Below are 15,785 nucleotides of genomic sequence, written 5' to 3' on the forward strand. Positions count from 1 at the left end.
TTTCTCTCTCAGGCTGCCTGTGGGGGGAGGGGGAGCTTGCACTACAGCCTACAGATAGGCAGGCAAACACGTGCAGCAATCTCCTCCTCCCCCTTCCCAGCAGGCGTGCTCGCGCGCTTGCTCGCTCTCTCTCTCTCTCTCTCTCTCACTCTCAACTGAGGACGCAAGGGAAACTGGCTTGTTCAGCAAACACGTGCAGCAATCTCCTCCTCCCCTTCCCAGCAGGCACGTGCTCGCCGCTCTTTCTCTCTCTCTCTCTCTCTCTCTTTCAGCTCAGCTTGCAGGCAGGCAAGGGAACCTGGCTTGTTCAGTATACCGAGTGTGTGGTTGTGAACCGAGGCAAAAGTTTGGCGATCTTTTTGGTCGTGAACCGAGTTGTATGCGTGAACCGGGACGCTCGTGAACCGAGGTTCCACTGTATATATATATATATACATATATATATATATATATATATATTGTGAACGCTGGCCCGGACACAGAGAGACGGACATTTTCACCCAACACGCCGTTTATTTACACTAATATTTAAAGTCTACCGTGCAGTCACACCCTAGTGCCTCTAGCACCGATCCCCCAAAGTCCAGGCCACAGAGTCCTTTTCTGGCAGCCTCCTGTCCTCTCGCCAGCTTTGTCTTCCTTCCTCCTGACTCTCGCGCCGACTGCTGGGAGGCGGCCCCTTTTATGGGCTCCAGCTGCTTCCCGGCACTCCTCCGCAGACACGCCCTTGTGTGGCGGAAGTGCCGGCTGCGCACCCAGAAGCCGTCCGGGTGTCCCCTGTCGTCTTCCCCCCAGCACTTCCTGGTGTGGTGGAAGTGCTGGGCTCCAGGGCTGTTCAGGCAGCGGGGCGCCGCCTGGCGGCGGCCACAGGCCCCTACAGGGCTGGGCTTCCATGCCCCCTACCCGAGGCCACCAACATAACCAGGGCGGACACCCCCTCGTGGTCTGGTGGAGGTACAGGCCCTCCTCCGGTCCTCCTGGGCGTCCCGGACGGGCTCCTGTCTCGGCCGGATGTGGCAGATGATGGTCTGGAAGTGGGGCACCGCCTGCCAGTGGCCACGGGCCCCTACAGGGCTGGGCTTCCATGCCCCCTACACGAGGCCACCAGCGTAACCAAGATGGACGCTCCCTCGCAGTCTGGAGGAGGTACAAGCCCTCCTCTGGTCCTCCTGGGCGTCCCAGCCAGGTGCCACAGTGCCCCACCACTAGTGAAGACATGTGGGTCTGAGCTACACTTCCCGAAAGGGCAGCACGTCCCCAGAGAGGGTCCTACTCTGCCCTCAGGGTCCAACACGGCACCCTGGGACATCTGTCTTCGGCACCCCCTCCGGCGCCAACGTGCCCCTCTGGTCTGTGCCGCTCCTGTCTCCACCGTCTCCGCCAGCTGGGGTGCCATCAGCCTCCCGGCGCGGAGCCCTCCCACGGAGTAGCCTGTTCCAGGAGGGCAGGTCCCAGACGACGTCGGGTCCAGGGCTCGTCGGGGCTTCGAACTTGTAAAATAAGCAAAGGGAGGGCCAGAAGCACTGCCTGGATACTTGCCCCGAGCATCCTGTCGGTCTCTGTACTGGCAGCGCTCCGCCCCCCTATCAACAGCCCACGACTTGCCTGTTTGGGTCCTTCGCCGCAGGTTCCCTGCCCGTCCTTCTGGTGTCAGCAGGTCCGCTCTCGCAGGCGGCTCGCCTAGCCGCCCAGGGGTTTCCCTCTGCCACCGCCGAGGACGGCCTTCCTCAGGACGCGCGCACCCAGCGCAGCGTCCCCTCCTAACGGAGGAACCGGCATTCACCCTTCGGTTCCTCCTTCTCCTCTTGGACGGTCTGACGGTCTGGGTCTGAGCATGGCAAAAGCTCAAATCCAGCCCCGTCTGCGTTCAGGTAGAGCGACAGGAGATAGCTGCGGGCTTGGAGCGCAGGGTGCTAGGACCCAGGGCACTCATCAGCCCCGATCCTACCAGCCCCTGCATGCTCGATCTCCACACCTCGCAGACTGTCAACGGCGTCGCATCCGCTATTGGGGAATTTCCTACTTGATGCCGGTCCTCCTTCGGAAAGTCATGGCCGTTTTCGGCAAATCCCCCCACATGCTTTACGGGGACAGCAATACTTACCACCCCTGCGGTGCTCTGCCGGCTTCCGGTTCCAGCGCCACGCCGATCTTCCGTCTCCCACGGCGTCTCTCCCAACGCGACCGCCTTCCCCGTCAGCTGCTCCAACCGAGCGGTGAGAGCACTCAGCACCTGTGTCAAAGGCGAACACATAGAGACAGACGGTGGTGGGCTTACCCGTCCATCAGCCCCACTCCCCGCCTGTCTCCTGTGGGCCAGCCCCTCTGGCCCAATCGAGTCTCTCGTAGGCACGAGACTGGCATTCCTTGGTCCCGCCTCCATCCAATCATCGGCGGGCACGCAAGACACACCGGCCAATCCCGTGCCTGTCAGCGGGTGGGACATCCGGCCCGCGGCCATCTTGTCTTCCCTTCATGCTTTTATGCCCCCTACCCGAGGCCACCAACGTAACCAGGGCGGACACCTCCTCGTGGTCTGGTGGAGGTACAGGCCCTCCTCCGGTCCTCCTGGGCATCCCGGCCGGGCTCCTGCCTTGGCCGGATGTAGCAGATGATGGTCTGGAAGTGGGGCGCCGCCTGGCGGTGGCTACGGGCTCCTACAGGGCTGGGATTCCATGCCCCCTACCTGAGGCCATCAGCGTAACCAAGACGGACGCCCCCTCGCGGTCTGGAGGAGGTACAAGCCCTCCTCTGGTCCTCCTGGGCGTATACAGCAATATATATATATATATATATATATATATATATATATATATATATATATATATATATAGCAATATGTATATATAGCAAAATACCCGCTCTTGGCAGCGGAGAAGTAAAAACAAAAGGAAACATTTTAATAATAACGTAACATGATTGACATGTGTACATATATAGACACACACATATACTATGGGGTGCCAAACAGGCAAATAAATTGATTTTGTGAAAATATAAAGTCGGGGTCAGAATATATAAAGTCAAAACTTGAATATATAAAGTCATTCCCGAATATATAAAGTCAAAACTTGAATATATAAAGTCACTGTCGGAATATATAAAGTCAAAACTTTAATATATAAAGTCAGCGTCGGTATACATAAAGTCATTCCTGATTATATAAAGTCAGCATCGGAGTATATAAACTCACTCCTGAATACATAAAGTGAAAGTCAAAATCTATTGATTGAAACGACTCTGAACTGAACTAAGTTAACAAAAACGTATTCAGAAAAATAAATTAAAAAAACACTGTTTGGTTAATGTTTTGAAAATGATGCATGTGCCCTGCCCAGGATTGGTTCCTGCCTTTCGCCCAAGTGTTGGCTGGGATTGTCTCCAGCAGACCCCCGTGACCCTGTGGTCGGATTCAACGTGTTGGGAAATGGATGGATATTCCAGCGCTGACTTTGTATATTCCGACGCTGACTTTATATATTGAAGTTTTGACTTTATATATTGCAGCGCTTTCTTTATATATTCCGATGCTGACTTTATATATTTAAGTTTTGACTTTAAATATTCCAGCGCTTACTTTATATATTCCGAAATATTCCAACGCCGTCTTTATATACTCAGGTTTTGACTTTATATATTTGGGAATGACTTTAGGCTATATATTCAAGTTTTGACTTTATATATTCCAGCGCTGACTTTACATATTCAAGTTTTGACTTTATATATTCAGAAACAAGTATTGACTTTATATATACCGACACTGACTTTATATATTAAAGTTTTGACTTTATATAGTTAAATGTAGTCATTATTGCATAACTTTTTCTTTACCAATGAAATTTAAACACTAAATTCAACTTCCATTCCTAACAAAGATATTTCTGGCGACTAAATAGAAGCTACTTATATCCAAATTCGAGCTATTGAGCTGTCGCCTTCCTGCCTGAATAAATCACCCTCGCTTCGCTCTTACTTTTTTACCGTTCATTTAATCATGGCTAGTGGCGGAAAAATTATAAAATGGAAGGAGGATTACACTTAGTATGGCTTTACCGGAACAATTATTGATGGCGAATCGATTATTCATAAAGCTTCAATTGATCTGTTTTTCTGTGTTAACCTCATATTTTTTCATACTTCTTCTCAAACCAAGGGGGTGCGAGGCTAAAATGAATCGGGAAGTGCTGATCAATGTAATCGGTGTACCAGGAAATCATGCATTGACAAAAGTTCCCCTTTGCTTGTGAATAAATGCGTGATTTTTAACGCGTTATGGAACACATGCATCGAAGCTTCTCAGCTGTGCTTGTGCCAAGAAAAGGAACTATTTTAAAAATAACATGATTGTCAATGTAATCTTTTGTAAGTAGTGCCTGGAGGATTCAGTGTGGAGAAACTCTAGAGACAGCGTGTGTATTAACTTATGGATTTTTCTGTATTTGGTGGCAGCGTCACAAAGTCATAACACTGCGTTAGCTGCGGAGCGCAGCTCAGAGCGAAATGAGATGAATGGGAGGGGAGATGATGACGTGACTCCCCCACCCGCATTAACTGTCAATCCCCCACAAACACAGTCTCTCGGAATTTGCATAAGCACAGCCCCTCACCTGCAATTTTAACTTAGTTACAAAGTGATCAAAACTCTCGTTTATATCCTGCGTCCTCTCATTAAACTTGTATCCCGCATTACGCGTGGGCATGACAAACGCCAGCGGCAGCCTGTCTATGAACTTAATTTAAAGTTTAGGTTTACACCGTGCTTTGTTTTTGAAGTAGCAGCACTCATGAATATGGTTGTATATGTCACTCGCTCGCTTCTTATTGTTTCGCTGCCTTCTGAATTATATACTACATGTTTTCTTCAGCGCTTTTTGGAGCTCTTCCTGGTTTTCTACGTACTGCGTTGACAGTCAGTTCACGTGATTACATAGGAGGCGTGATGATGTCACACAAAACTCCGCCCCTCACGGCTTTCGAGCTCAACTCCATTACAGTATATGTAGAAAAATAGCTTCCAGTTATGACCATTACTCGTAGAATTTCGAAATGAAACCTGCCCAACTTTTGTAAGTAAGCTGTTAGGAATGAGCCTGCCAAATTTCAGTCTTCTACCTACACGGGAAGTTGGAGAATTAGTGATGAGTCAGTCAGTGAGTGAGTGAGTGAGGGCTTTGCCTTTTATTAGTATAGATACATATATATAGATATACATATATATACATATATGTATGTATATATATATATATATATACTGCTCAAAAAAATTAAAGGAACACTTTTTAATCAGAGTATAGCATCAAGTCAATGAAACTTCTGGGATATTAATCTGGTCAGTTAAGTAGCACAGGGGGTTGTTAATCAGTTTCAGCTGCTTTGCTGTTAATGAAATTAACAACAGGTGCACTAGAGGGGCAACAATGAGATGACCCCCAAAACAGGAATGGTTTAACAGGTGGAGGCCACTGACATTTCTCCCTCATCTTTTCTGACTGTTTTTTTTCACTAGTTTTGCATTTCGCTATGGTCAGTGTAACTACTGGTAGCATGAGGCGAAACCTGGACCCTACAGAGGTTGCACAGGAAATCCAATTTCTCCAGGATGGCACATCAATGTGTGTCATTGCCAGAAGGTTTGCAGTGTCTCCCAGCACAGTCTCAAGGGCATGGAGGAGATTCCAGGAGACAGGCAGTTAGTCCAGGAGAGCTGGACAGGACCATAGAAGGTCCTTAACCCATCAGCAGGACTGGTATCTGCTCCTTTGGACAAGGACAAACAGGATGAGCATTTCCCGAGCTCTACAAAATGACCTCCAGCAGGCCACTGGTGTGAATGTCTCTGACCAAACAATCAGAAACAGACTTCTTGAGGGTGGTCTGAGAGCCCAACGTCCTCTAGTGGGCCCTGTGCTCACAACCCAGCGCAGTGGAGCTCGATCGGCATTTACCATAGAATACCAGAATTGTCAGGTCCACCAATGGCACCCTGTGTTTTTCACAGATGAGAGCAGGTTCACCCTGAGCACATGTGACAGACATTGAAGGGTCTGCAGAAGCCATGGAGAATGTTATGCTGTCTGTAACATCATTCGGCATGACCAGTTTGGTGGTGGGTCAGTGATGGTCTGGGGAGGCATATCCATGGAGGAACGCACAGACATCTACTGCGTAGGAAATGGTGCTCCGACTGCCATAAGGTATCGAGATGAAATCCTTGAACCCATTGTCAGACCCTACGCTGGTGCAGTAGGTCCTGGTTTCCTCCTAATGCATGACAATGCTCGGCCTCATGTGGCAAGAGTATGCAGGCAGTACCTGGAGGATGAAGGAATTGAAACAATTGAATGACCTTCACGATCCCCTGACTTAAACCCAATAGAACATCTGTGGGACATTATGTTTCGGTCCATTAGGCGCCAGGTTGCTCCTCAGACTGTACAACAGCTCAGGGATGCCCTCATACAGATCTGGGAGGAAATGCCACAAGACACCATCTGTCGTCTCATTAGGAGCATGCCCCGACGTTGTCAAGCATGCATACAAGCTCGTGGGGCCACACAAGATACTGAAAAGCATTTTGAGTAGCAGAAATTAAGTTTTTGAAAAAATGGACTAGCCTGCCACATCTTCATTTCACTCTGATTTTAGGGTGTCTACACAATTGAGCCCTCTGTAGGCAGAAAACTTTTATTTCCATTAAAAGACTTGGCATCCTTTTGTTCTTAAGACATTGCCCTGTCGTTATTTGTATAGATATCCAACTTCATATTGAGATCTGATGTATCTAATGTGTTTCTTTAAAGTGTTCCTTTAATTTTTGTGAGCAGTATATATACACATATATACACACACACACACATATATATATATACATATCTACATATATACTGTATATACACATATATATACAAATCTACATATATATTAGGGGTGGGACTCGATTAAAAAAATTAATCTAATTAATTAGAGGCTGTGTAATAATTAATCTTGATTAATCGTATGTAATCACACATGAACTTTTGCCCCAAATTGCAAATGTTTTTTTTTAATTTAAAAGGGTTTTAGTGGGCGACAGAATCAAATAATAGACATGGACATGAATATTGTAAACTCAAGCTCTTTTAATTTCTGAAAAAAAAATGCTTTTAAACTGCATTTCAATTCAAAACAAAAACAAAAATATCATCCCTGGCTAAAATTGGGCAGACTTAAAAATAAAGTGGTATTTTAAGTACTTTAAGTACATTTTCAGAATGGTATTGTCTTTAAATAATAATAACAAAAATTTCAACATAAAGTGCAGTTTTTCTTCTTAAAAAATAAGGCAGAAACATAAAAGGTAATTTGACCAGCTTCACCTTTAAACTCTGAGTAACCTTAGCCAAAATTATTTTGTACATTAGGCTAAAACAGTGTGATCATTGAAAATTTTGTAATTAGATGTAATTAGAATTACTAACGGTCACAGAAGTCCAATGATCCCCAGTAAGAGCCACAAAGTCTGCTTTCTGTAATGCATCTAATTGTGCTTGCTTTTCAGTGTGCACAAAACCATACTTTTATCAAGGCTTCCGTCGGGTAGTGTTTTGAAATGAAATTTTCCTCCGATCAGTCGTAGGAACGCGTTTTATTCCAACTCTAACATTTTTGTAGCTCTGATGTGTGCATCAATGTAATCGATGTACCAGGAAATCATGCATTGACAAAAGTTCCCCTTTGCTATGGAATTGAAAGTGTGATTAAATGCGTTATTTTTTTTAACACGTTATGGAGTACATGCATCGAAGCCTCTCAGCTGTGCTCGTGCGATCTCGCGATGTCAACGGGTTTATTTAATGTTAGCTAAGACCCGGCACTTAAAGGTTTCTTGCTACAGCAATTTTAACTCCGTTACAAAGTGAGCCAAAGTCTCGTTTATACCTCGTGTCTTTTCATTAAACTTGTATCTCGCGAATACCACATTCGTCATAGGCATGACAAACGGCAGCGGGAGTGTGTCTATAAAGTTAATTTAAACTTACGGTTCACACCAGGCTTTGTTTCCGCAGTAGTTGCACGTATGAATATGCTTGTAAGCATCACTCGCTTCATAATCTTTTGCTGCCTTCTCAATTGTGAAATGGCGTTTTCTGCTCAGCGCTCTTTGGGCCTCTTCCTTATTTTCCACGTACTGCGTTCAGAGTCATTTCACGTGATTACGTGGGAGGCGTGATGATGTCAGACGCAACTCCGCCCCCCATGGGCATCGAGCTGAAGTCCATTACAGTATATGTATAAAAATAGGTTCCAGTTATGACCATTACGCGTTGAATTTCGAAATGAAACCTGCCCATGCTTTTTGTAAGTAAGCTGTAAGGAATGAGCCTGCCAAATTTCAGCCTTCTACCTACACGGGAAGATGGAGAATTAGTGATGAGTGAGTGAGTGAGTCAGTGAGGGCTTTGCCTTTTATTAGTATAGATAGTACAGTACATGCAATATTATTTGAAAACGAACAGCGTCAGATCGGGTTTGAATACACGCCGACGCTGTTACTGAAGGCGTCAGCTCATTCAGTGCAGCAGTTTTAACGCACAGTACCTGCAATATTATTTGAAAACAAACAGCGTCAGATCGGGCGCATATTCAAACCTGATCTGACGCTGCTCATTTTCAAATAATATTGCAGTAGTGCGATGATGTTTTTACATATATTGTCTCTTTAATTCATCTTGCGGTTTGTAATCAGTGGCCGCGTGTTTTTTTCCCAGATCTTGCCAGTTCGCACATGTTGCTGTATGGTGGTGTTTCTTTTGTACTCCAGGGCACGCAGAGGACAGAATAGTACAGAGCACTATATGCAATCAGACAGACAGACAGGCAGAGAAGGCACTAGATATATAAATAAACAGGGAAGGCACTGTATAATAGATATATAAAAAAACAGCTAAGGGGATAGATATATAGATAGGAAGGAAAGGCACTATATGGTAGGCAGACAGGAAAGCTCCTATATAATAATAAAATTACTGTTATTACTATATAGATAGACAGGAAGTTCAGGCAGGCAGAACGGCGAAGGTTAAAAATAATTTTTCTCCCCAAGCAGGGAATCGAACTGGTCTGCTGCACTCTAAGTGACGAAATCTTATCACTACGCCACGGAAGCAGTTAAATTCTTGAACCTTTTATGAAAGTGTTTATTTGACTTTTGGCCTTCAGGCTTCACACATTTTATAGTTTATGCCTACATTTTGTAACATTTATTACTAAAATATGAAAACGTTTCTGTTTTAACATTGTGTTTACACAGATTACTGTAGAAACGGAACACACATGAAATGCGTATGTTCTAAATAACAATCTATTATTTCCACTCTAAAACTCCACTTCACTCCCAGATAATCGAGGCATGAGCTGGGAGAAGTTCATGCACGTTCTAAGTCGGTGGAGGGATGGAATAGCTGGCTGCTTGCAGTTTGTTTTTATCGGCACATTTACAGGACAAAGGAGACTGGCGGAGAGGTAAGAACGGTTTTAAGAAGCGATTTAAGGTGGGACGGATCTACGGGTTTTTTCGTAGACTCTGGTAATTCTAGCGTTAAAACCAAAGTATCTCCAGGCAACGGACGTGACTTCTTTTTTTCGGCAAAAGTTCTTCTGTGTCATCATATTCAACATTATTGTTAGCTACAGCTTCAGTTTCGGAATGTTCTCTGTCCACTTTCATCCCGCAATACATATAATACCGCAAGTACTCTGTTGTATGCCTATTTAGCAGTGTAACAGTGAAAAAGAGCTCCCGCACAACACCTCCACTAAAGCATGTACTCCATTGTATGTGATTAGCGGTGTAGCAGTGAAAAAGGTCCCCCCTTGAACAGTTCCCCGCTGCGCCACGTTCCGAACATTGTTTAGGCAATTTAAACCGGTGTTGCGGTATAAGAAAAATCCATATCATAACAAAAATAAAAAAAAGTGTTCGGTATGAACCGGTATACCGCCAAGCACTACTAACAAGATTCTTCTCTTGCTGCACCAACAAAAACTAATGATGACAAATACCATTACAAAATATTCTAAACTGAAATAAAATATTTGATTTTCATGTATAAAATTAAACAGTTACAAAATGCATTAAAAACTGACACTACATAAAAATGCTACAGCAGCTTCAAAGACAAGCAAACAGACAAAACAAATAAAAAAAATAATACTGGACTTACAGTATGCATGGGCAAACCAGAGCTGTAGTCCAAAGGCTCTGTGGGCAACAGGTGTTTCAAAATAAATCAGGAAGTATAATCCTAACACCACACACACTGCTCTATAGGCCAATCAAGTCTTTTTTAAACCCCTTTACTGTCAATCCTAAAAATAACCTGTCCACTGCAAGCCGCGAAGAGTGACTATTGGAAAAGCCTTTACATTATTGTGTAGAGTTAAACACAGGTGCTGTAAGAAGAAATAAACAGTTTACTGTGTTATTTTAATAGTGATAGTTCTTCAGAAATGGCCAGTTACAGCATAACAGATTCAACGTTCTAGTGATAATGATGCATGCGAAGGGGACGATTTTGTTTAGTCTTATGATGTCACTTCTGCAAATGCGAAATATCACAAAAGTGTTGGGCAGCTTTCAAAGCTGCAGTTCACTAGACTGCCAGAACATCAGATCACAGATGATCACATCTTAGATGTCACTGCAATTGAGCCCAACAAATGTGAACCATACACTGAAACCCAATTCAAGCATGCACATTTCGTCTGGTGTCAGTTATGTACTGATGAAATGTGCTGACCAACAAAACCTTTACATGAAACACATGGATAGCAGATATGTGAAACATTCAGCTTATTTATCAGGTGTGCTGGTATTTTGTTGACAATTTACTGGTCACTTCTCACAGAAGTGACAAATCGTTTTCGAGAAATAAAACCATTCTTCTGCATACATAGTGAGCTTCAGTGCTGTCTACATATCTGAACAGAGTGTGGCTGTTAAATCACTTCAGCTTTGAAAAGGTAATTTGGCAATGAAGTGATACAATTACTGAGTGGGCACTGTCCTTACTAAACAATAGGTAAAGTTTTTGGGAACTTACAAAAGGGCCTATTGCCTCAAAACTGGTGAAAAACTAAGCTGATGTTTTTATTTTATTGCATTATTTAATTGTATTTATTTTCCTTAGTTTTACATTTACAGCTGAAAATAATATGAAAATAATCTGATGCCAGAATAATGTTTTCAATTATTCTTCCCCCTTCTTCTCCTCTTTCTCTTACACTCTCTCTCAAAATGCAGAGTTTAAGGATCTTACTCTCTTTGTTCTTAACATGCTACACATCATACTGCTTCTGCTCAGGAAAAATTTGTTGTTCTTATGTGGTGTTCTAATTGCCATAATCTATAATGTTAAGATTTAGTATTTCTCATAGTATTTTTGAGGGCGGCACCGTGGTGCAGTTGTAGCGCTGCTGCCTCGCAGTAAGGAGACTTGGGTTCGCTTCCCTGGTCCTCACTGCATGGAGTTTGCACGTTCTCCCCGTGTCTGCGTGGGTTTCCTCCCACAGTCCAAAGACATGCAGGTTAGGTGCATTGATGATCCTAAATTGTCCATAGTGTGTGCTTAGTGTGTGGGTCTGTGTGTGTGTGTGTGTGTGTGTATGTGCCCTGCGGTGGGCTGGCGCCCTGCCCGGGAATTTGTTCCTGCCTTGCACCCTGTGTTGTCTGTGATTGGCTCCAGAAGACCCCCGTGACCCTGTGTTAGGATACAGCGGGTTGGATAATGGATGGATAATATTTTTCATAATCCCCAATACCATTTTGATGTTTTTACGATTGCCCATATACCTATTGCACGCTCTCCTCAAGGCCATCTTATTGTACTTATGCAGTGGTTATTCAGGCTACTCTTAAGTCCTGACATTATATACAAGTTTTTCTGTAGCCACCTCAGTTCAAGTAGTTAGGGTGATCATCTGCCAGAACACACGGCATCACTATTTTCTGATTTCCATTAACTTTTCAGGCCTATGGGTGATGAAATTCTGTATATAAACTCTGATTGAGAAACCAGAGATCAACATGGCAAAACCCTGCATGGGATTTTCTTTTACTAGCTGTATACTGTCAAGATGTGCTGTGTGCTGTACAGAGTAAGGATAAAAACATTGCAAATATTAAAGTTTGTCTACAGGGTCATCACAAACTGGCCTACAGCATATTTCTTGGCAAAGAAATGCTGGATGAATAAATGTTATGGTGGGACTGCAGATACTGTAAGTAAATTATGCATTAAAGAAGTATTCTTCTTTAAAATTTTGGAATATTAAGACTTCTTCAGCCATTTATTGTTTACTTCACTCCAAATATGCTCATAACTTGCACACAAAAGTGCAGCATGTTCAGAAATGATTATCAAACAAAAACACATAAGCATCTTATTACATTTTTATTCAGCTTCTGGTTTTGTTTTTGATCTTTTTGAAATGATAATCCTATAAGCCTCTACTAACATTAAGCAAATATTATTTCCAAACCTTTTAACTCTACAGCGTGTGACACAAAACTACACTCCATAATCTCTTTAACCATACCATAACTCATATTATACACATAAAAACACACACACACATATGGTTATTTACTTATAAAATAGAAGTGTTTGTGAAAAAAAAAATACTATGAAAGTGAACTAAAACTAAACTGAATATGTAAGTAATATCAGAATTAATACAGAAAAAAATAGTACTTAGAATTATTGTTTGTTTAACAGGCCTTCTTGTGCTCTTACTCTTCAGCCAGAAAGATATATGGTTAATTATACAAAAAGTTACCTCTCACTTTGTTTCCTTTCTCTAATTTTCTATTGACTACACTACTTTTTAAATTCAGAGAAAATTGATGGACGAAAGAAAGCAAAATTCTTTTAAATTGGTGATTATCTATACAAAGCGTTTGGTTTTCGTTCTTAAGGAAGTAAAAGTAAAGCCTTTGTAAATTTGTATAATAACTACTTAGCAAAAGTAAAGAGTACTGTACCCCGGAGAAAGCCCATTGGAGTAGAACTAAAACTTTTACTTGTCGATCGAAATATACCACGTACCGACTATATCAGTCTCAATTGCTGTCTTCCTATATGTCATTAGACCGGTCTTTCATGTATTTTATAGTCATATCTATCACGAAGCAAACAATTCAATACCTTTAGGGTTGAAACACTCGATGCTCACAAAGTGCCGGGTCAAAAAATCACTTGTGTAAATGTAAATACGCATATCACATGATCATTGGTAAAGGAGCCCCAGCATGTTTCCGTACGTCACCGATAACGGGTGGGTACCTTTGATTGACACATTTCCGAGAAAATCAATTAATTATTCCACAAGCGTGGTAAGCGCGCAAGCCTCACTTAATTAAAGATGATTAGGGTTAAGGCAAGTTGTACTTGATAAGGTGACGCAAATAAACATTACCTCTTAACCTGCTCAGTTCTAGGCTAAAGACGAAGATTATCATTATGTTGTGGCTTGAGAGTTCATGAAACTTGCGCTCGTTGAGAAACCAACTCTCGGAGAAACGTTCCGATGTGTTTTTTTTTTCTTTTAAAAGCATATCTAATATTGCTTCACTCTTAGTTACTACGTTACACTATCATTTAATTTGATATTGGAAGCGTATAATAAGAAATACACACTGGAAGGCAATGTGGACAATTTTTGATAAAACAGTATTTAACAAGTATAGTTGCAGAGGTAATTCTTAAGATTGTTCCACTTTATTATTCTGTTAAGATTTTTCTCTCTAGGTTTTAATCGAACCAAGACGACTTAGTGGCTTTATGTAATAATGAAAGGAAGCTGTAATATATTTGATTGTTAACTGTATATACGCTATGTTTTTTTGGATGAATTTAAATAATATTTAAACATTTCTAAGTAAATGTGGAATTTAGAAACATGAATGCTATTTAATATTTTTAAAGAATGTGTTAATAGTTACAGTATTGTTTTATCATTTTGGATAACTATTTAATTTATAAGTGCAAATGGTTGAGTGTAATTCTCTGTATTAAGTTTAATAAGTTTAAGTTGTTTAAGTTGTTTTTTTTTTAATTTTATATTTGTTCAGAATATAAAGAATCAAAATACAAGATACACACTGGAAAAATTTGAAAAGTGTAACTTCCAAAATGTGTGTGTAATTATGTTTTCTTTTGGCTATGTAATATATTGTTTTTATATTGTTGCTATATATAATTTATATATTTTTCCTTTTTTGTATATTATGTTGTTTTAAGTAAATTAATGTTTGTTGTTTGTAATTTGTTCCTTACAAAATGACAAAATATTTAAAGTCATTCTCTCCATTTAAAAAGCAATATTTAATAATATTTCACATTTAAATGATGTCATTTTTCTAAATCATTCTTTTTGTCAATTAGAGTCAAATGAAAAATGTATAAAATAGTAACATAAAATAGGTTATAAAGGCATGTTCCATCTAGCTAAAATCATTAATTATTGAAATACATCAATTCTAAGTCCATAAACTTCTAACAATAAGTGGCACATGTAATGAGCAGGAAAAGATGTCATACTTCATTCCCTTTCAGGATCAACCATCTTCTAATTCTTTCCTTGAAAAGCTTATTTTGGTGGGAGCTCGAGGAAAGGATAACTCACTGAACGAAGGAGGTGGGAAAGGGAAGGAGGCAGTCCATTTCAGCTGTACTTTGAATGGGGTATCATCATGGCGGGAAGTTCAGATGGAGAGAGTAATGGAGGAATTGTTGGGAAAGGGGGTTTGGGGTGTGATACTGAGGAGGGTCCATTTAAAGGAATTTATATCAGATACGAGGGAGTCCTAAACATTAAGGTGTTGATTACATTTATGGATCATGTAGAAAACATATACAACCTGTTAAAGTATCACAAACTATACACAAGTCAAGTTGGGAAGCATGCACTGGGACAGTGAGTTGCCGCACCCAGTAAATGACGAAACAGCTCGGGATCCCGGGTGGCAACCCCCTAGACAGACATGCGGTCTAGTTCCACCCTCTGGAAATTACCCTCTATGTGCCGCAGCCAGGTGTTACGTGGGCGACTCCTTGGCCTGGTCCAGCCACTCGGGTCCCCAACAATGAGGATCTTTCGAGCTGGATCACCCTCAGGGAAACATGGCACATGGCTGTAGGGCAGTAACTGACGCTCCCTCACAATGCAGGTAATGTGCCTAATTCGGGACTCCATTAGCAGCCAAAGTCAAACCAACGGTACCCAAGAATTTTCCAGAGAGACACAGTACCAAAGGAGTCCAGTCTTCGTCTCAGGTCACTGGATAGCGTCCATGTCTCGCAACCATATAGCAAGACAGGAAGCACCAGGGCTCTCAAGACTTGGATCTTCATCCTTATGCATAGATTTCAGGAGTGCCACACACCCCTTTCCAGCGACCTCATGACCCCTCATGCTCTCCCAATCTATCTATTTACTTCATAGGAAGAATTACCACAGACATGAATGACACTGCCAAGGTAAGTAAACCTCTCAATATAGTAACCTCTCTCTATAGTAAACCTACTATACACAAAGACATTGGAAAACTTAAATCATCAATATGCCTTTCTAATGGGAGAGTATGAATTAAATACACAGATAAAAAAACAACAGGATAAAAGTATTTCTCAACCACTGTTACAACTCACTTTTTGGTCAAGAACCGTCACCTTTGGGTCACTAGCTCATTTAAAAAAAAGTGCTACTTCAGTGGCTGACTAGCACACATTTCCTCTGCTGCACTT

At 42.1% G+C, this 15,785-nt stretch overlaps 1 protein-coding gene across 4 annotated transcripts in view; it reads right to left on the reverse strand.

Moving 5' to 3' along the window:
* The window catches only part of si:ch73-70k4.1, a 156,307-nt gene extending 142,796 nt beyond the window's left edge, over window positions 1-13,511 (reverse strand). Inside the window, exons 1-2 of one of the 4 annotated variants that reach the window (XM_039756047.1) lie at window positions 13,185-13,316; window positions 2,105-2,233 (exon numbers count right to left, since the gene is read on the reverse strand). The gene's annotated coding sequence lies outside the window, so the exon portion shown is untranslated. Of the gene's footprint in view, window positions 1-2,104; window positions 2,234-13,085; window positions 13,136-13,184; window positions 13,317-13,455 lie in introns of those variants that run through there. The other 3 variants (XM_039756046.1, XM_039756045.1, XM_039756048.1) reach the window with 3 other exon arrangements.
* Between the last annotated feature and the right edge of the window lie 2,274 nt (window positions 13,512-15,785).

The sequence above is a fragment of the Polypterus senegalus genome, chromosome 6 (assembly GCF_016835505.1).
Source record: "Polypterus senegalus isolate Bchr_013 chromosome 6, ASM1683550v1, whole genome shotgun sequence".
Classification (NCBI taxonomy): domain Eukaryota; kingdom Metazoa; phylum Chordata; class Cladistia; order Polypteriformes; family Polypteridae; genus Polypterus; species Polypterus senegalus.